Source organism: Maniola jurtina, chromosome 13 (assembly GCF_905333055.1).
Source record: "Maniola jurtina chromosome 13, ilManJurt1.1, whole genome shotgun sequence".
In the NCBI taxonomy this organism is placed as follows: Eukaryota; Metazoa; Arthropoda; class Insecta; order Lepidoptera; family Nymphalidae; genus Maniola; species Maniola jurtina.
In genome coordinates this window covers 8,496,802-8,519,833 of record NC_060041.1, presented here as the reverse complement: position 1 = coordinate 8,519,833, position 23,032 = coordinate 8,496,802, and the positions used below count along the sequence as shown (strand labels likewise).

Below are 23,032 nucleotides of genomic sequence, written 5' to 3'. Positions count from 1 at the left end.
AGGCATTTTACAACAGAACTGCCTGGGCTTGTGTATTTAATGAATGAATGAATGAATATACTTTTATTGTACACCACAAAATTAATACAGAACAAGTGTAAATTAAAAATTTATAACACCTCCGACAAGCGAAGGTTACAGTAACTAGAAAAGAGCTGATAACTTTTAAACGGCTGAACCGATTGTCTTGGATTATAGCTAAGAACACTCTCGATCAAGCCACCTTTCAAACAAAAACAAACTAAATTAAAATCGGTCCAATAGTTTAGAAGCTACGATGCGTCAGACAGATACACAGATACACACGTCAAACTTATAACACCCCTCTTTTTGGGTCGGGGGTTAAAAACATAATAATTAATCTGTGGTCTATTCTATAATTCTTCTATGACCTGCACAAACGGCCATGTTGCAACTTTGGACTACCTACATGTTTTGCGATCACTGTAGAGATCGTTGGTACGTACTCGTATCTACATCAGACAAGTGTTTCGCCGTTTTGTGAAGGTTTATTTAGATTCGCCTACGTTTAATGTTATGCAGCCGGTTTCTCTGATGCATGACTTTAATGGTTAATTTTTTTATTTGTTTTATTAACTTAATAGAGTTATGTACTCACAAGTAAAACTAAAATAATGATGGAATCACCTCGGTGTCCGTTCATTCGTCTGTCACAACCGTTTTATTCATAAATTATTATAGCTAAGAACTTATGTGGAAATTGACTCTACTTGGGATCGAACTTGAACTTTCTGACCACCATACATTCCGCCTTCTATACTCAGACAGAATACTATCCTATAATTAACCTATTTCTGAGAGATTCGTGTATAAAAAATACTCGGTGGTTTCTCGGAAATGGATCTATCGATTTGGATGTATGTTTATATAAGTTTCTATAATATAATTTAGTATCCAGGTTTAATGTAGGTACCTATATCTTTTATTTAGATTATAATTTCTTATTTTCTAAGTTTATTTAAATATCTCACAGCCATCCATGAGTTCCCGTGGGAATTCAGCGATAACCTATAAAGTCGAAAGACCCCGAGCGAGGCACCGAGCTCGCGGTCGCGCCTAGATACTAATTTTATGATACCTAATAATATTATGACATATTTATAAACAAATGCGGAAATTGTTGATTGATTTTACCTTGAGCATAGTTATTAGACTTGCTATTGCTGTGCGCAGTTAGTTTGCATATTATTAAATCCGTTTTTGAAGGCAATTTCCAAGCTAACACATAATAATTGATAGCATTGTTAGGCAGAAATTCAGAATGCGTTTGTGAATTTACCTAACTATCAGTGACTAGGTACTTATCTCTTAAGCTGGGTAGATTATCAAGACTTCAGCATAAAAGTGCTAAAAAACCTTTATTTATTTATTTACTAAGGAACTGCTTAGGTTTTGCACATTCTTCCTCTTGTTGGGCAAACAATTATTATAAAGCAAAAAGTAGAACAATTGTTTAACCTTAGGCATTTTTAATACTATTTCCTGAAATAAAATAATACGTTAGTACGTAATGGTACGGAGGTTATAGGGTCGTAAGATACCAATAAATGTGCTCACAGATTTGTCACTGGTTTTTTTATAGTTGAGTTCCGTTTTCCTGTTCCAATGAAAAAGATACGTACGTAATTAAAATACGTCAACTTATTTTAAAGATCTGCAGCCTGCAGTTTAACGTGGAAAAATAGGCCACTGCAATGGGGCATTTCTGTGAACTTCACACAGAAATACTCCATTGCGGTGGCCAAAGTAGGTTTCAGCCTGTTGTAATGCAATCATGTCATTAATTATTATTTATTTATTGGCCGTGGCCATTCATATATGTGGCACGAGATAACATGGCCCAGGAAACAATAATCTATTCCGCGATTATACTTTAACATTAGATACCTAGGTAGGTACCTACTTTTATATAAGTACCTAAATAGGTAATTGTAATATGTCGAAACATAGGTAACCTTGCATGTTCTAACGTTGCGAACTTGGAAAACTTTACCGAATAATAAGTGATCTAAAATGTAAATTTACATAGTAAATGTAAATAGGTGCCTACATTAGGTAAAAAGATTGTTTTCTTTTACCTGTTATTTAATTCTTTAAATCGCGTCATAGGTGTTTAACGAAAAAAATAGAGATGCCTGGAGATCTTATTCAATTGTCATATTTTGACTTCATTACGTATGTAGTAAGTACCCCTTTTAACAAAAGAATTGACAAGTGTAAATTAAAAATTTATAACACCCCCGACAAGTGAAGGTTACAGTAATTAGAAAAGAGCTGATAACTTTCAAACGGCTGAACCGATTTTCTTGGATTATGGCTAAGAATACTCTCGATCAAGATACCTTTCAAACAAAAAAAAAAACTAAATTAAAATCGGTTCATTAGTTTAGTAGCTACGATGCCACAGACAGATACACACGTCAAACTTATAAGACCCCTCTTTTTGGGTCTGGGGTTAGAAAAGGGAGATGGTGGTCTATATTTTATAGTTTTAATTTTACAAGATGAAGCCTGCGACTTCGTTCGCGTGTAAAGATTGTTAAAATTTCCGCGAAAACTAACACATAGTAGGTATAATAATAACGCTAAGTGTTTGCTGGAGTTGTGGTTACACCTGTATAATATGGCGCCTGTAGATATAGTGACATTTTCAATGTGAAAAATTTTACATGTTTTTTAATCTTTTTAATTATGACTTCTATAATGTAACCACATTTATGATACAACTTCACGAACAGTTGTCCTGTTTGTTGTGTTTGTATTCAACACAGCGTATCGGCAGAACTGACAAGCCTTTCATCGCAAATAGGCATAAATAGGTCATTCGCTAAGTTGCGCACGTCAACCAGTCAGATGTAAAGCGTGCATGCGAGCTTCCCCACGTAAAGGCAAGTTCTCACGACCGATTGCTAAAAGCTCTGTATTAGCACAAAAGCTACAGTCGCATTGTTGTTGTGATTGGCTGCATTTATGTGTAAATTTTCTTGCTGCAACTGTGCATTTTAACCAATAATAATAGAGCTTTAGTGTGTCAGCCAATGAAATAAAATTAAATTTTATGCTGCTGTCTAACTACGGCGATAGGCCTAGGTCAAATATAACTCGCAACGCTAACGCGCATAAAGACGCTGTCCTACTACAGCGCACGGTCACGCTACGCACGTTGACTTAGCTATGCTTTTGTATGAAAGTATATGTGATAACATCCGTTGTAACCCACGGACACGCTAGAAACGAATAGATGATTGATGGCGGCATTGTTATACGCATGGCCTGCTCGGATATGACGTCACCACATAGCTAAAACACAGGCTAAACGCTCAAAGCTCATCGTGCAAACTATGCACGCGGTAAGTATACGGAAGTGAAGTATATCACGACGTGTGCTTTCCACAAGGCCTATGAATTTCAACTGTGCTGCGTGTGGTCATGGTTCAATATTCGTATATAGTGTGTGCTGCTGTTGAAACGTAGACCCACGCTGCCAGACAGACGGACCCGCGAGCTAAAATGTGCCATATAGCATGTGCAGCAAGGGGACAGCGCCTTAATAAGCCTATCAATTAATTCATTCATAGCTATAATATTAGTATGCATCATTATAATATCATGAATGCCGGGCATGTCTGTCGGTCAGCAGACAATGACAGTAATATTAGATACTCATGCAGATAACCGCACGTGTCAGAAAAGTGGGCCATGGTCGCAGAGGCGTCTGAAAACCTTAGCAATCGATAAAGGAGTAGGTCCTTGCATTTACTTTGTTGTACATTTATTTTGTCACAAGTTTATGTTTTACGAGTAAAACCTTCAAACTAATGACTACCTGGGTCATTTACATTACTAGTACTTAATTTAACAGGGCTCTCTCCGTCACTCGCTTCATACAATCGTAGTTCCAATTTCATTTGAATATTAAGCAACCAAAGTCCATGAAATTTTGCAGACATATTCTAGAAACTAATATGTGTGTCTGTGGTGTTTTAGATTTTTCTAAAAATATGTAGTTTTAAAATTACAGGGGCTCAAAGATTTTTATGTAAATTTTTAAGACCGCGTAACTTTGAAACCGAATATTTTAACAGAAATCTGGAAAACCACAGACATAGATATTAGTTTCTCGAATATTTCTGCAAAATTTCATGGACTTTGGTTGCTTAATATTCAAATGAAATTGGAACTGCGTTTGTATGAAGCGAGTGACGGAGAGACCCCTCTTAAACATTACAAATACAGTTATCTACCGACTTTTATCTCCGATTTGGGCACATGAACGCAAGCGCAGGTTTTAGTGCCCTTAGTATTTAAATAAGTTATGAAAATAATTTAACACACAAGAAGTGTTCCAAAAAGACTGATTTATACTAATATTAATAAAGAGGATAGATTTGTTTGATTGTTTGTAGTTGATAAACTCTGAAACTACTGAACCGATTTTAATAATTATTTCACTATTAGAAAGCTACTTTATCCAGAAGTAACATAGGCTACAAATTACACATGTACCATAGACGAAGTCACAGGAAAAAGCTGGTATGCTTTTTACTGAGCTTATTATACTGACTGCGATTGATTTACTGATTACCTGTTGAGTAGTTTAACTCTCCATCTCAAAAGCGTGCACAGACAGACTGATAAAATTTAATATACTTAATACTGTTTTGATCTATTAAAATTTTCAAAATAAGTAGGTACATTTAATGTACAGAATATTTTCAGCTTAATTTTGAACCCCCGACCCAAAAAGAGGGCTGTAATAAGTTTGACGTGTGTATCTGTCTGTGGCATCGTAGCTCCTAAACTAATGAACCGATTTTAATTTCGTTTTTTTTTTGTATGAAAGGTGGCTTGATCGAGAGTGTTCTTAGCTATAATCCAAGAAAATCGGTTCAGCCGTTTGAAAGCTCTTTTCTAGTTACTGTAACCTTCACTTGTCGAGGGTGTTATAAATTTTTAATTTACACTTGTATTATTAGTAAACATAGATAAATTTTTTAAATATTGTAATCAGAAAGACTGGATATCCTTTTAACGTGTAGGTACCTATAGCTATAAAACATTGTTAATGTGACGTTGCTTAATTTTAATATCCGTGAGTTAGCGTAGCGATCATGTCACGCTTATTACAAGGGTGTCTACTTATTTCGATCTTATTTATGTTTGGTTCGACCATGGGGGCTAGTGGCTACAAGGTAGTGGCAACGAGGTAGTTACATACGTATTACGTAACTGCAAGCCTCACAAACTAATATTTGTTTATCCTTCGACTACGCAATTTTCGACGTGAGCATTTCTGTCCTATTCGGGATGTAATGCAGTCTTTGCAATTGAACGACGTTCTACGATGTCTGCCGTGAAAAGAAGTTCTTTCGTTTCGAAAGAAAGTAGTGAAAAGCGGAACTACAGCACTTTCTTCTAAGTTATTCTAAATTAAATTATATAAAGGGCAATTTTGGTCTAACTAAATAAATCCTCTTTGGTCCAAATGTCTAAATTAAATACTTGAGATGACCAACTATTTTATTTCAGAGTATCGACTAATTTGTGAGTAACTCACGTCAATTATTTTGACTAATTTCTTAAACTGAACACTTTCAAGGAAATATTTTTATATAAACCTGTGGAGATGATACTGCTATTGGCGCTATTAGAATGCCATAAGCTTTTTTTGTCGTATTAGTTTACAAATTGCGAAAAACCAAATTTAATTTGAATTTCGCGGTTAGACCCGTTATGTGTTTAGTGCACCTTAAAATTAATTTTAAGTTTCATGTATGACACTGCCCGCTGCAACACTTCCGCGTCATAGCGAGGTCAACAATCAACAATCTTGACCGTTTGATAGGCATCTGCGAAATTGTTACACACGTGCGAAGGTTTTATACGCTTTGTTTGAACGCGCGGATCAATGGCTGCTATTATATGCCTTAATTAATAAATAATTATTATTGATGAATCATGATTTTTTACATGAGTTTCTGGTGATTTGACTGATCTATCATATCTAACCAGTTACCTCGATTTAATCTTTTAAATCGATTTCTTGTAAGTCCTGATTTTAGACATCGATAGCATTCAATGCACCTCTGTGCTCTCAATAACATGAAGGTGACATTTCATAAAGGCACCAAAAAATTTTGCTTCCGTACCGAAAATGTCTATATTTGGATCTGATAGTTTTATCATCATCATCACCATGATCAAATCATCGTCGGCTCACTACTAAGCACGGGTCGCCTCTCAGAATGAGAATCGTTTAGGCCATAGTCCGCCATACTAGCTAACCCAGTGCTTATTGGCAGCCTTCACAAACCTTTGAGAACTTTATGAAGAACTTTCAGATATGCAGGCTTCCTCACGGTGTTTTCGCTTATTTGCTTAAAAAGCACATAACTCCGAATAGTTAAAGGTCTATGTTTGCATGTATTTTTTTTATAAAACTTTAATTTTCATAGTGCTAATTGCTCAACTAAGTATATTTGAGCAATTTGCACTGATAAAAATAAAGTTTTATAAATATGTACTAAGTACTTAATATACAAAGGGGCGAAACAACTACTCTGGTATGCCTTGTAAAGTTAAGACAAAGATTTAATGTTCCAAGCAATGTGGGCGTTAATGAACCGGATTGTGGTCTATATAGATAAGGCAGGCTTCCGTATAGTTACCGTTTCTGATATTCCGTTGTTTTTTATCTGTAACCCAAGTGTGGGGTTTTAATTACTTTTTGTTAAATGACCGGATAAGGTCGACGGCTCTAGAGTCCTTTTTTGTCCTTTGATTTTGGCTAAACTCGATATCATTTGCTGATAAGTGACGATGCAATCTAATTCCTTTATAACACGACCGTGCCAGGTTGCACAAGGCATTAAGAGGAAGCATCAAACCTAAGGCCTACAGGCAATTGTAGAGATTTAGTTATATTTTTGATAATGTCTCTAACCGTAATCTCTAGCATTAGCAGTAGAAGCGAATGATCTTGGAAATAAAGTAATATCTCTCTTCGTAACCCTTTATTAGATCTAGGTATACCCTAGATATTTCATGAAAGGGGTAAGATAGGGAAAATATTACCGTGGGATTGGAATGATATTTATACTAAAACAGAATGTCAAAACTAAACATGAAGTTACTAAATCGATTACACCAGGAACTTAGAGCTTGGCTGACTTAGCTCTTATTGTGGGTTCTGAATGTAGGGTATTCATATTACTATTTTGTAAGATACCTCCTAGACAATAATTATGAATGTAGGTAAGAGCGGATGGAGTGAAAACTTCCGCAAATATGGATGTCGACAATTGGAAATGAACTGTCGAGGAAATATTTTAGATATTATTATGTCTAACAGATGCTCATAAAGAGGTAATGTACAAACATTACCTCTTTATGAGCATCTGTTTTGGTAACCTCCGGAACTAATGAACTGATTCTAAAAATTCTTGCACTGTATATGCTATATTATTTCCCAATTGCCTGTAAATTATGTCAAACGGACGAAATCACAGGAAAAAGCTATAGTTGGCTGATATAGAAGCCTTTTTATGAGTAATTATTATATTTGTCATGTGGTAAATTTTAAAATATCACCGGACATAGATTTTAATTAAAAGTATTATGAATGCGGAATTCCGCTTAGGATTTTGTAAATGATTAAATCGAACAAAAGATAATAAGTTTATTTCAGCTCGCCAGACGCAGGCTGTCAATAAACTCAATGTACCTACGTACAAAGTGTGGGTACGTGGTGGTAGGTGGGTACGTTTTTCACTGCATATAAAAGTGTATGCGACCCTGAACTTCAACGACTGGTCCAATAAGTGAAAGGTGTGGACCGCAGCATGCAATCGCGAACATTTAATTAGTTTACATAGCCCAAAATAATACCTACTCATCCGATTAATTAGGAATACAGACTAGCTAATTAAAAAAACTGAGTTTATAGTACTTTACCTACGTTGAGCAAAAAATATATTAAGGCAAATTCCTTGTAAAAGGACCGCAATTTTTTATCTAGTTAGCAAGAAGTCATTTCATCCCAACTATCAAAAGCTATTAGTAAAATGGTTAATTTAAGTGGTTATAGTTAACGGTTAAGAGTCTCTTCTAGTCGAAGGATCCTGGGTTTGATCCCGAGCACCTCTAACTTTTCGGAGTTACGTGCGTTTTGGAAAATATCTTGTGAAGACCTGCATGCCCGAGACTTCTCCAGACATAAAATGTTCTGAAACGTATGTGAAGTATGATTATATTTATTTTTAAGTATGAAGTATGATTATATTTATTTTTTAATAAATTTAATAAAAGAAAACCATGACATGACATGGAAAATATCTTGTGAAGACCTGCATGCCCGAGACTTCTCCAGACATAAAATGTTCTGAAACGTATGTGAAGTATGATTATATTTATTTTTAAGTATGAAGTATGATTATATTTATTTTTTAATAAATTTAATAAAAGAAAACCATGACACGGTTATTCAGTCGCTAATGAACTACGCTTTGTTTTTGTGGCTTGTATATTTACATCGAAATACGCTGATAACTATAATTAACTAATAATGAATTAGTGAACGATTTTGTACTGAGTTTATAGACATGGCGTGCCGTTCATTAATTCCATAGATCTTGACCTGCGGGGCTAGCAACATCATCATGATATCATCATCTTTATATTTATACTGGTTAGATCACGTTGGATGCTAAGGTAAAATCTGTACAAATAAACCTACCTTACTAACCTACCACTATGAGTTGTGTAGGTGTCTATAAGTTGGATAGATTTCTGTATAGATTTTGATATCTATCTACCAATGCATTAAAATTAAAATGGAATGTCTGTCTGTGATTTTGAAATAACTGCCTTTATTATATAAGCTTATATTGATAATCGGATATTTAGTGTAAAAACCAAAAAAAAATTTACAACATTCTTAAAGAACTTTCGTACGTAGGTGGGGGGATTTGTAAGGCGTCATGTTAATTTATTATTCGGAGAAACAGGGTTTTTAAAAAATTACTCAAAAATCCATACGCACAAAGTCAGGCCAATAAAAACTAATATTAAATAATAAATGTATCAATATAATTATGTTATAATTAATAAGTTGTATTGAAGTATTCAATCCAATATATTAAAATATCCAAAACTCCTAACTCAAAAAAGAAATAGAGTTGTTTAGCACTAAAACATTGCTACGAGTGCTACGAGAGTGCTACGCAGTAAGGACAGTATTACGAAATAATATATTATGAGTATAATATAATATACTAGATGATGCCCGCGACTTCATCCGTGCGTATAGGTTTTTAAAAATCCCATGGGAACTCTTTGATTTTCCGGGATGAAAAGTTGCCTATGTCCATTTCCGGGATGCAAGCTACTTCTGTACGAAATTTTATACAAATCAGTTAAACGGATAGGCCTTTAAGACTCCCGTGGGAACTCTCTGATTTTCCGTGATAAAAAGTAGCCTATGTCCTTTTCCCGGGATGTAAGCTACCTCTGTATCTATCAAAATCGGTTAAACTGTCGGGCCGTGAAAAGCTAGCAGGCAGACAGACAAACACACTTTCGCATTTATAATATTAATATGGATAATATGGATATATTATGTAGTAAATATAAAAATATAGTGACTTTTAAATATATTTTTACTGTCTCCGTACTGCATACCATCATTTAGTACGAATACAGTATTGTTACGGATATTGACCCTAGCGAAGTAGTGGAGCGGCGAACAAAACACCTCTCACCCCGTCAATGCCAATCTAGACTAGATATTTAGATTATCTATAAATAAAGTTGGGAAAGGTCCTTTGTTTTTGAAATGCGTGTTTTATCAAAAGCTTTATGGAACTACTAGCTGATGCCCGCGACTTTGTCCGCGTTGATTTATGTCCTAAAACTCCTGTGGGAACTCTTTGATTTTCCGGTACAAAAAGTAGCTTATATCACTCTCTTGATTATACCCACGCAAAAAACACGTTGATTCGTTGCTCCGTTGCGGCGTGATTGAAGGACAAACCAAGAAAAAAAACACTTTCGCATTTATGATTATAAATATAAAGATCGTCATCATAGACATCCACTGAAGTCAGAAAGAAAACTGGCTATGTTGTAAAATTGATATTATGTCAATAAAGAATTTGAAAAAACTTGCAGAGACTGGCCAGGAGAGCGATTATTTTGAAAGCTAGTTAATTATATCAATAATAATCACAGTAGATTTTTCAATATAATTATAATTCGATATCTGCTTATTGGTTTTTAAAAGGCTTTTTATTTACGTCGTAGACAGGATCATTTTAATCCTGCTTGTAACATGTTAGTCCGGTTTGTAGTGGTCGAGCCCAACACGGGATTCCCGCGAAGGGTTTTAGTCATGTTACAAAAAATGCTCAAGAGTGAAGGGCAAAAATGTAGACCTCTTGTGCACTCCATATTATAATATTCATACCTTATAATATTAATACTCCTGGTTACATTTCATACGCGCTTTTCCATATACGAACGTACACTGAACATACTATTACGCCAATCGTTATATTATATTTTATTGTTCTAGATCTAAAATTCTCTATTTTAAGCCTTTTGAGGCAACTTCGTGCATTGATAATGCATGTAAAAACAATAAAATTGCAAAACAAATCTGTTAGCGTTGTTTAAAAATATTGATTAGTTTTCAAAATAATAACGTAATACCAAACGTTGATTTACGTTGCTAAAACATCGTCGACATCCCACTTTTGAGTTGACCCGCCCCGTAAATGTTGATTGGAAAGCATGCACTCACGTTAGCCTTGGAGCAGCCATTGAAAGCACTCTTAAAATAATAAAAAAATTGCTAAAATAGGTTTACAGTTTGAATAAATTGCTACTGTGAACATTTTTACAAAAAAACTGGTTTCAATAGTCTTGGAATAGAACCGTTTTGCATGATATGTACTCGTAGCAGAGTCATGCCCGGCAATCAAAAAGAATAAAAAAATCTCATCCAGAATCCAGTGGGAAAAAACCAACTCTATTATTTTTTCCCGCCAAGGTCTTTGTACACATGACTACGCTGACTGGTTTTTTCCCTCCGCCGCGCCGCCGCACTGGAGCAAAGGGTGCGCGTCATTCAGCTAGAAGTAATTTATTTCTTGTTTATGCTTTTAAAAAACTTAAGGCTTCAATCAGCGCGTCACAAAAAATACATTAATTGGGAGCCAAGAGATAGTAAGTAATGATTTACTATATAGATTTTTATCGACCGTTTTGGTCTGATTACTGAAAAATTATGCGTAATAGTATATTTCATTACAAGTGCGGAAAGGCTGTCATTGCAAAGAGTTCCGACAAATGTCTACCCGAGCCGAGGCGTAGCTGAAGGCGAGGGTTGACAGTCGGAACGAGTTGCAATGACGGTTCCGCACGTGTACTGAACGACTATTTTTAATACAGTTGCGAAAAATGAAGCAATTTAATAAAATAATAAAAACACAATAAACTCAACTAACTTAATTTAATTTAATTTAAAACAACTTTATTGTTAATAGATATAAAAAACTAGGGTTGAAATTACTCATTTTAGGCAACCAACAACTAAACTCGCAAAGAAAATTTCTGAAAAATCGCGCCAACCGTAGAATATAAGCAGAGTTTTTTTTTTCTTCACCCATTCTGGTACGCAAAGGGAACTATGGCCATACAGCCAAGTCTTCAGTAGAAGTTTTTTATTGATATGAAATGAAAATGAAATTTAATGAGATGAAATGAAATGAAACCTAACCAAACTCATTCAATCAAATCATTAAATCTGATATTGAAACAAATTAGTAGCTTCTTATTAGAAATACGTATTTGCATGAATCATAAAAACTTCTATGAATTTTTTTAGTAAAAACTTCATGGTTGGTTTTTCTTTTTAATATTTTGACAGTTGGGAAAGAAAAAGCACGAGTGCGGGAAAGGTAAAGAAAAAGCACGAGTATGTAATAGCCCACATCCCGAACGCTATACGTCCCTGCAATACGCCACTTTTTGAGCAACTGTATTAAAAAAAATTTATCAGTAATACATTGAATGGGAGCATCTTAGATATACTAAGTAGATACATAGATTTTTTTTACAATTAGTTTTACAAAAAGATTTCAAGATATTTGAGTCAATTTTTTCATTGATTAGAACCATTGAATAGATAAACAAGGTACCTTATTTAAATTGACCCTAATACCTTGGTAGATAAATGAGGTACTTTATTTATCCATCCAGTAATTAGGATTAGGACTAATGAAGGTAAAGCCACCGGTTGAAGGACTGAATAGCGTGGTTGGAATGACGAGTTGACGAACGTAATCACTTCGGCATGATTATGAAAAAGGTTGATTACAACATTACAACTCAATTATATGGGACAGCTTCAGATTCTATATACAGAGTATAAAGATTTTTGCTTAGTTATATTTTATCACTTTTTGTTTATTTAAAGCTATTTAAGGCAGTTTAACAGGTCTTTAATTTTGGCCAAATAATATCCTGTTTCCGTTTAAGTACAAGTATATATACACACATATATACATATACATCTATTATCTACGTAAGTTATAAGTTAATGTATTTGGTAATAAAACACGGTTTTGATTTAAACGTGTATTTTAATGCTTTAAAGTACGTAACTTCATGGACATTAGACCCTTTTAGGTTGTCCTGTTTCCGTAAACATTATTTTGAATAGGCTAGTTTAATTTGTTTTATTTTTATTTTTATTACTAGTTGGAATTATAATTTAAACCATTTATAAAAGCAATTTATTACTTATAATCAACAATTTAACGGATGCCATGTTTTGAAGCATATTCGTAGGTGTCATTTTACCCAAAAGTGCGTAACACCGCAACAGTATATCTATGCAGTCTGTGAACACAAGAGTAATATTTACCTACTCGTGTGCTGTGAAATGTGAATCTACGCGCATGCGTATCACACACAAGTGTACGAATTTGTCTTCATTTTTTTAAATAGGCGATAGTGTGTGTATGTGTGTGTACTCCTTCACGCAAAAATTACTAGACGGATTTGGCTGAAATGTAGAAAGGAGATAGATAATATCCTGGATTAGCATATAGGCTACTTTTATCCCGGAAAATCAAAGAGTTCGCACGGGATTACGAAAAACCTAAATCCACGCGGTCGAAGTCGCGGGTATCAGATAGTAACTAATAAAGAATCTATTTTTAGGGGGAATTGTTTGGGCATTTTTAAATTTGACTTCTAACTAAAAGTTAATTAGTAATGATTCCGTCATTGTTGTTGTGCGACATCCATGCGACACCAAATGATCTTTTCTATACGCACAAGTCATTGTTGTACCCACTTCCTACTATTGTCATTTGTTCCGGTGCTTAGAATAGCTACTGATAATACCTACTTTGTTACTTTATATTACGTAATTTTTATTTTTATTGAAATCTAGCTTTTATTATTAACCAGTTTATCATGACTAATATTCCCCCTTTTCCCTCTAACTAAACGAAAAGCTTTTTCCCTCCAACTTAACGAAAAGCTTGTGCTAGGAGTGGGTACGACAATATTGCAACGGGTGGAGTTTGGACCACCGACCTTTGAGTTAGTGAAGCTTTGGTCCACGACTACTTTGCGTGGATTTAAAAATCCTGTGTCGTTTGGTAACTCTTTGTTTTCTTGGGATTAAAGTTACCTATTACGTCCGTCTTCAGATTGCAAGCTAAACGTTGAAATTGGGCGAGTAGATAGTAGAATTATTGAAGTTAAGTAATAAACAAGTACTAGTACCTAAGTATAATGCCATAAACCTACTTTGTCGTATTAGTTTACAAATTGCAAAAAACCAAGTAAAATTTGAATATCGCGGATAGACGCTACCTGATAATCTTAATCTTAGTAACATTATAAATGTGGATGTTTGTTACACAATCACGAAAAAACGGTTCCCGCGGGATTTTGAAAAACGTAAATCCACGCGGACGAAGTCGCGAGCATCAGCTAGTATCTAATAATAATAATTTTTATTTTACCTATTATGCTGAAAAGTCGTTACATCAGAACTGTTAAATGTTATACTACTTATGTTTCAAGATCTTTTATATGAATAAAAAATAAATATAAGTACTTAAATAAAACAACTGCATCATGCAAGTGTTAAATTTTGTATTATTGTGACGATTCAAAAGTATGTATTTGTAAAAGTTTAATTGAATAAAAATCTATTCAGTTTTATTCATAAGTTAATACGTATTTATAAACCTATATCATAAAATAATTATTTTAATAAACTTACCCTCAGACTGCCGGTCACAATAAAATCACCACCTCTAGCAACACAACTAAATACCGCCAAAATAGCGCGCGGAATTTAAAAATGTCGATCTCGACTTCAATAAATTCGAACTTCGATTAACAAAAGCTGACAACTAAGTTAATAAATTGTCCTTTTATTGCAATACAACCTCTAAAATACTTTAAATAGTATTTACTAGGTTGATTGCGCGTGCTTTAAGGTCTGCCGCACGTCCACAACTAACTCAGGAGTCGGTTTTGCAAACCTTGAAGGTTTCAATTTGCGTTCATCGAATGTAATTAGATCTAGTGAAGAAATTTATTCAACCCTCATGCACTTTTTCCGAGAATTTAAATTGAGCGATGTGAAGTTTTCCTTGCTACGTCTTGCCTTGAATTTTTCATTGTATTCAAGAAGAGCTTTTATGTTGTTTCTGTGAACGCTGCGTATATTGTTGACAGTTGGCCTGCCTAGTACTTCAGCAGCAGAGGTTGTGCGTTAACAGAAAAACTTTTTGGCTTTTTTTTATAATTTTATTGTCAAAATATTCAAAAAATATAGTTAAATACAATAACAATTCTTAAAAACCACTTCAAATCCTAAATTTTGATTTTTTCTCTACATAATTTATATTAAGTACTAGCTGATACCCGCGACTTCGTTCGCGTGGATGTAGGTTTTTTAAAATTCCCGTGGGAACTCTTTAATTTTCCGGGATAAAAAGTAGCCTATGTGCTAATCCAGGGTAATCTATCTCCATTCTAAATTTCAGCCCAATCCGTCCAGTAGTTTTTGCGCGAAGGAGTAACAAACATACACACGCACACACACACACACACACACACACACACACACACACACACACACACACACACAAACTTTCTCCTTTATAATATTAGTGTGATCCTCTACTGTGACCCTAACCAAAACCTCATTATCGTCATCACAACACTTCACCAGCACACTACTGAGTACGTTTCTCCACTCAGAATGAGGGGTTTGGTCATAGTAGCTATAACACGCTGGCCAAGTGTATTATGAGGACTACGTTTTTTAAATTTGGCAAATATAGAAATCGTAGGCCGTACAATGTATACCCATGCCTTCTCTTTATTTTGCTCTAGGTATCGTAAAGTATGAAAAAAGATACCTAAAAGATTTACGAATTTCATCAGAAAAGTACCTAGGTATGCTTGTCTCGATATAAAAAAATAATATAAAGAGTTTCTATTTGAAAATGCATAATTATATTACGAGTGCTAAAGTGTATGATTATGTCTACCTATCTGTTTGTCTGTCTGCTAGTTTATCTTTTTAACCGATTTTGACGAAAGTTAGAGAGAGTTACTTGCATCCCGGAGGACCTGGGTTACTTTTTATCCTGGAAAAATCAAATTCCGGACTTTAAAAAAAAGAAACTCATGCGGACGAAGTTACGGCAGATGGTGATAGTTCTGAAATTTTTGTTTAATAAGTGGTATTACTACAAGCTTTATTTCAAGGAGCAAACAGCAACTTGCCTCCAAGTGATTAACGACCAGTATAAATAATTATTTTACAACTTAGAATAAGTTTTATAGTTAGTATGTATTAATACACCACGCAAATCATTATAGTCAAGATTTAATGTTAATTTACTTCTTCGATACTTCGATAAAAAGCTACCAATGTCGTGAAACGTGTAGGTGATTTTTATTGGCAACAGGATTGTGATAGTCTAAACTAAGATTTTGTCTAAGTACATGTAAAAATCTAATAAGTTTTTTTTCGCAGTTTATAAGCGGTTTCTTTGAAGCTTCTTGGAAATCAAAGTGATTCCATAGGATTTAAAAAAAACTCAATCTACGCGGACGAATTTGCGAGCATCATCTTAGTAGAAAATTGTTGGATCTGCGAAATCTAGTTTTAGGGCATCTACGCAGATTTCATTATGGTTGATTATTAAAATAAATAATAAGAAATAAATACATAAAAAATCCTAGGATTTACCAAATGAATTCTGGTACAAAGCCGAAATTAATGATTGTAATCTTTAATTTCGGTATCAAAGAACAGTCCAGACTTTTATTGGAAAATTCTAGTATTAACCGTAATCCGAGCTTTGCCTCTATCATATAAAAATATGCATAAAGATAAAATTAGATTATCGCCGGATACATGGGAGGAACCCCATGTATCTCAAATACCAATATTATGACTTATGTAAGATACCCACGTTTCAAACACGCAAGTCATAACGTATCTACTAAACAATTTTTATTGTAACTAATAATAAATAAATTGGCCATTTATCGCAGCGTACATTGTTCAATAACTACAACTATTCCATCAATTAAACAATTAACGTTACTTTATAACAGAACTTGTAAAGTCCTCGGTGAATATTAATGAGACCTAGATGGTGAAAAAATGCGCAATTGATTATTATGCTCAACGCAAATTAGCTGCATAATAATTATTATTATTATGAAGGTAGCTTATTGAAATTATAAGGATAAGTAACACGTAATTAAGCAAACGATACAATGGCGACAATCCGTCTCAAGTTTTCACTGCTAAAGTTTTTCTTCTCTAGGTAGGAGGAAATTCTCATGAATTTCATATCTTATTGATAATACCCGATTTCACTGAGGCGTGCTCGGTAGTGTCGGTGACATACGGACTAAAACCTACCTTTCAGGCCGTCCTGGGATGTGCAAGACGCCATAATATAGGAGCTTACAAGTATTAAAAGATAAAAAAAAAAAGTATTGCAAAGAGCTCGGTACCCGTGATAATTATACACACAAGTTTGCATTATTTGGTTACCTATCCAATCGAGGATCTTCAATGCACGCTGCACCTATCTCTAAGTTTCTATTTCTAACAGCATTTTCTAAGTCAAGAAAATGGCTAATTCGGGCGACCATTCAGATGATATGTGTTATATTCAACCTTTATGCAATATGGCACCATGTCGTCTGAATGGCCTCCTAAAGAAGCCCCTATCTTGACTATGAATTCCAGTGTTAAAGTTACTTCGATATATTGTACTTCTGATCTTCGAACTCTACCTACATTTTTCAAAGGGAAAAACGGAACCCTTATAGGATCACTTGTCTGTCTGTCTGTCTGTCCGTCCGTCCGTCGTGTCTGTCAAGAAAACCTATAGGGTACTTCCCGTTGACTTAGAATCATGAAATTTGGCAGGTAGGTAGGTCTTACAGCACAAGTAAAGGAATAAATCTGAAAACCGTGAATTTGTGGTTACATCATTTAAAAAAAATTAAAATGTGTTTCAATTTCCAGAGTATGATAACTATACCAAGTGGGGTATCATATGAAAGGGCTTTACTTGTATATTCTAAAACAAATTTTTATTTATGCATAATAGTTTTTTTTGAGTTATCGCGCAAAATGGCGGAAAAATTACCCGAGTACGGAACCCTCGGTGCGCGAGTCTGAATCCCACTTGGCTGATTTTTTCGTAACATAAAAATACTGGTAGGTACTCGGTTGATATAATACAGTCGTTTTTTTAAAAGGAAGACTTCTCATTCCTCTTTATTGTCATTTAATTTTACAATATCAATGGAGATACGTGACAGTCAACTACCGCGACGTTTAGTTCAATTATTTTTTTTAATTTGATTTCACAAAAAGTTTCGTGCCATTTGATCGAAAATTGTTAAACAGGTATTTACTGAAAATATTTTTTTTCTGAAGGTTGTCTTATTTTTAATCTAGGTTGCATTGCAATAAAATAATAGGAGGTACTTTACTATAGGTACTTTTTGCATATGCACCACCTCAAAATGTTCTAAATATTATCAGATTGTGATCTAAGTAGATAGCCCGCCCCGGCTTCTTTCAAGTGGAATTTTGAAAGCTTTTAAATAAAAACCATCTTTACTATCCCGTGGGATTTTTAAAAATCACCCCGGGTAATAACCGGGTGATAAAAAACCCGGTAAAATAACAAAATTAAAGCGATTGTTCGTTAGTGTCTATTTGAACTATAATAACATCTATCGAAAACGATACGAGCAACTGGCAGACATCCCCAGCATTCACGCCAGCCGACAACTCAACTGTCCCGCGTCTTGTTGTCTTATCGTATGAAATAATATAAAATACAAGACGAGTAATGAGACTATCACCTGAGTCGTTTGAGCCGCCCCTCGTCAGCCTACCGCCCCGGGGTCATAGACGACCCCTATTGCTCATAGAGTAGGTAATTACACCCCCTGTACGTACAGCAAAAAACATGGGAATTTTGAAAAACCGACCCTACTTTGGCAATAATTCAAGAATTACTTTTTACACTTCCGCTTTTTAGAAATAGCAATCACCTCCGGTCAGCCGAAACTCTTTCAGATAGTAAGAAGATAAGGTTATAATGCTGAGTTGCCGCAAAAACACCGCGCTGGTAAAGGTCTCATAACCTTACTTGGTATCTATAGGGTAATGAAAGTCTCTAAAGGTTCAAGTGATGGTATTTTGCTTTTTCTAAGAGGACATACCATAGATATCTATACCAAAGAAAGGTTTAAGGTGGGTCCCCTTAAAGCAGGGGTTCCCAACCTTTTTTTGTCTACTGCCCACTTTAAGAATAAATTATTTTTTAACGCCCCCCTTTTTAAACATACTTAAAAACCGCTAAGTACTTATAACTGATTATTGAAACGCAAATTTATAGTATTCGGACAGAGTATTTTTTATTGAAAATAAAACAAACATAATCAATTCTTATATAAAAACTAATGTGAAGGTTGAATCTGATGCTGTTCAATAAGTTTGTTGATATCAGGTTCCAATTTACTGAAAAACAGCTGCAAGTCGCCACGTTCGGTAACACGCAAACGATTTCTCTTTTTAGTAAGCAGCGTTGCCACAGCACTAAATCCACGTTCACACAAATATGACGATGGGAATGCTATCAAAAATCGTTGAACAATTGACCACAATCCAGGGTACAATTGCGGGATCGGTTTTTGTAGCCAAAATTCTTGATATCCATTTTTGAACTTGATTTTTATTTCTTCGTTGGTTGTCAAGTTCTTCTTCCGGCTGAGGCTCAGTCGGTGTCTAAGAGTCTTCCTAGCTAGGTAGATGAAATTATAAATCGACCCCAAAGCCCTACACAATGCTCCCTTTTTTTCTGGGTCTCTTACCGCCCCTCTTTAGGCCTGCAGCGCCCACAAGGGGGCGTTATCGCCCACGTTGGGAAAGACTGCCTTAAAGGAACGTAGAATGTCGTAAAGAACACACTCAGACGTAAGGTTACTCCATGGTTATTTGTAAGATCATTTTATTAAACTGGTCTGTTTGCTAGGCATAATATATTATTTGCCATACTACACCAGAAACTTTAAATTAGGTAGGCAGCAGGTAGATACATTACAGTTTACGAGGCATAACAAATATTATAGTTTAAGGGGATAATGCATTTATAGTCTACATAATTGCGGGTTTCCATATAACTACTTAAACCAGAAAATAATATCAAAAAAGTAGCAGACAAAAATTCAATAAGAATGACTGAAGGGAACAATTTTTTAAAGCCTACGACAAACTTTGCCTTTTCCTTATAAAAATTGTGTTGATTGGGAAAACCTAGTACACCTACACAATTTAAATCTATCCATTTCAGTACTGGTTTATGAAAAAGTACTTAGTTGTATATGCTATCACTATCTTATGCCCGCGACTTTGTCCGCGTGGACGACATAAATTTCAAATCCCTATTTTACCCCTTTAGGGATAAAATTTTCAAAAATCCTTTCTTAGAGGATGTCTACGTCTTAATAGCTATCTGCTTGCCAAACAGCCCGATCCTTCCAGTAGTTTGAGCTGTGCGTTGATAGATCAGTCAGTCAGCTTTTCCTTTATAACCCCCGACCCAAAAAGAGGGGTGTTATAAGTTTGAAGTCTGTATATCTGTGTATCTGTCTGTGGCATCGTAGCACCTAAACTAATGAACCGATTTTAATTTTTTTTTTTTGTTTGAAAGGTGGCTTGATCGAGAGTGTTCTTATAATTCAAGAAAATCGGTTCAGCCGTTTGAAAGTTATCAGCTCTTTTCTAGTTACTGTAATCTTCACTTGTCGAGGATGTTATAAATTTTTAATTTACACTTGTATACATATAAACCTTATCTCCAGAAAATAAGGAAGCCTTATAGGATCACTTCTTTGTCTGTCTGTCTGTCAAGATAAAACAACTTCCCGTTGAGCTAGAACATGTGTACATGTAGCAATGTCATATTATAGCATAAGTCCTTAAGTGGGAATTCATGAATTTGTGATCACATAACAAATAAACATTAAAAAGTGTTACTTCTTGTATATGGTTACGGAATCCTTCGTGTCGTCCGACTCGCACTTTGATCAGTTTTTTTAAGTTAAACACCACAGAAAAATATATAAAATATAGGTCTCTACCTACTTATATTTTCATAGAAAAAAAGCGTTGTTTATTGTTAAAAAAATAATTTTATTCAACACTGCATATTTACTGAAATAATATTGATTGTTTAGGTAGGGCGAGACTTTTTTCCGGCTGTGTGTATCGCTGCAAAGTCGCGGTCGGCGATCTCAACTAACTCTTAGATATTGTATTCTGTCATCAACAGACAAGAGCAAAGCAATTATTGTAAAATTAAATTTAATTGCTCTAAACATGACCACAGTAAAACATATAGGGCGCAGTAGAACCTTTAAAGGTAGGTACTAACTATAGGAAACTAGAACTTCCGATTGCTATAACAATACGGCCTTTCGAACAATTACATTTTATTGTTATCTATATCGTCACAAGCAATTAAGATCTGTCATACCCTATATTAAATGTATTTTGTTTCTATATTGGATGCAAGTTCCAGTAGCGGAAATAACTCATCTACTGTAAGCTGGTGTGTCTGTCTGTCTGTCCATCCCTTTACCTATTTTCACGAAAGCTAGTAGAGGAGTAGCTTGCATTTCGGAGACGGACATAGGCTATTATATAGGCTATTATTTTATTTCTAAAAATCAAAGAGTTCCCACGGTTTTCTTAAAATACCTAAATCCACGTGTAGGAATTCGCGGACATCATCTAGGTACATATTTGGTACAGAGACAGCTTGCATCCTGGAGATGGACATAATATGTATTATACGTCTTATCCCCAAAAAAATAAAAAAAAAACGTCCAACGGGATTTTTAAAACTTAAACCCACGCGGACGAATACCCTATATACATCCTACTCTATGCGGACGAAATCGCGGGCATCATCTAGTGTAGGTACCTAATAAAATCCTCAAAGGTTACCTGGGTACATCAGAATATTTCTATATGTATCGCCTCAAATGGCTGTAAAATTGCTCAACTTTTTACTAGATCGGATTTTTATAATTAAAACACTATGAAAGGCAACCAATTAATTTTATAGCAATTTTACTAAACGGCAAACACTTATGGTTTGATGTCCTGCAAATACCAGCCTACTCACTTATTGCTTATTTATTTATTATTATAAGTTCAGGTGTGGTTGACTTATTTATTTATTGTTTTTAATTCAGATGTTGTTAAATCGATACGAACTTTTCCCTCAAAGTACTTACCTACATAATTAATTCTTTAGAAAGGCGAAGAAAATTAGCGATTTTTCTTTTAGATTTTAACAGCTAATTAACTCAATAAAGTAACAAAAAAGTTGGCAGGTTCAGGTTTATCCTACTAATTAAAATTGAATAAAAAATATAACGAAAAATTATTTATTTGGCAAAATCAAAGGGGCGAAGGTATTTTGTCAATCAAATCTCCGCGGTTCGAAGGTCAGGGTCACTTAAATCACTTTCACGTATCACCTTCCGCATGTTTTTACCATTTTATAAGTTCAACTGTCTACCCAACCTAGTATGCTGCACTATCTATTCTATTTTTTACAAGACTGCCCAAAAAAGGAGTGTAATATTTTCAGGGTTGGGTTGGTTGAGTTCCTTTAAACCACTATCTTTCTGAACAGATTTGGATCGCGGTATGGGGTATCGTTAAAATCCTTACATCATCCCAAGTGACACTGGCACCTTTTTTAACATGATTTTTTGACTTTCTAGTTCGTTTTTTGACAGGGCAGTCCTGTTTTTAAATTCTCTTATTTACGACTAGGTTTTCTCTCTGGACGAGGAAACATTCCTTCGGACTTCTGCCTGCTGGCAGGGCGAGTCCGACTTACACGGACTACAATAACCTTCCTCGTTTCTGAACTGCACAGAACTGCATAGTACTTCGCGCTGACCCCGTAGTCTTTATGTCTTTTTCTTTTTCTCTTTTTCCCGTTCTTCTCTTCTCATCATTATAGCTTTAAGCATCTTGTTCCAAGCTAATTCGCTTTGATTTTGGGTGTCAACACCCTCGTTCCCTGTGCCTCATTTGTCAGGTCCGCAAAGCTGAAACATTTAAATATTGCGTTCTATTTTGGGAGAGTTATAGCATAGATGTATTTATTTAATATATTAGGGAAAGCGCCGCAGCTAGATCTCGCTCCATTGACCATTCTAAAAGAGGCCTCGGAGGCTCGGGCTCTCGGGCCGACACCGACACAAGTTTTCCAAGTTTACTTAAAAGGCGGGCTATTGGTTACGTATCCAGTAAATAGGAGCTGGATCAGCTTTTGCAAAAACAAATATATAAGTAATACGTATACTTAACACAACATAATTTATACATAATTATAATGTTAATGTA

The 23,032-nt window shown here is 34.9% G+C and overlaps 1 protein-coding gene across 1 annotated transcript in view; it reads right to left on the bottom strand.

Annotated features, from left to right (window-relative positions):
• LOC123871291 (protein spinster homolog 1) overlaps positions 1–14,554 on the bottom strand; it is a 41,058-nt gene extending 26,504 nt beyond the window's left edge. The window contains exon 1 of the mRNA XM_045915008.1: positions 14,324–14,554. The gene's annotated coding sequence lies outside the window, so the exon portion shown is untranslated. The remainder of the gene's footprint in view (positions 1–14,323) is intronic.
• Positions 14,555–23,032: the final 8,478 nt, after the last annotated feature.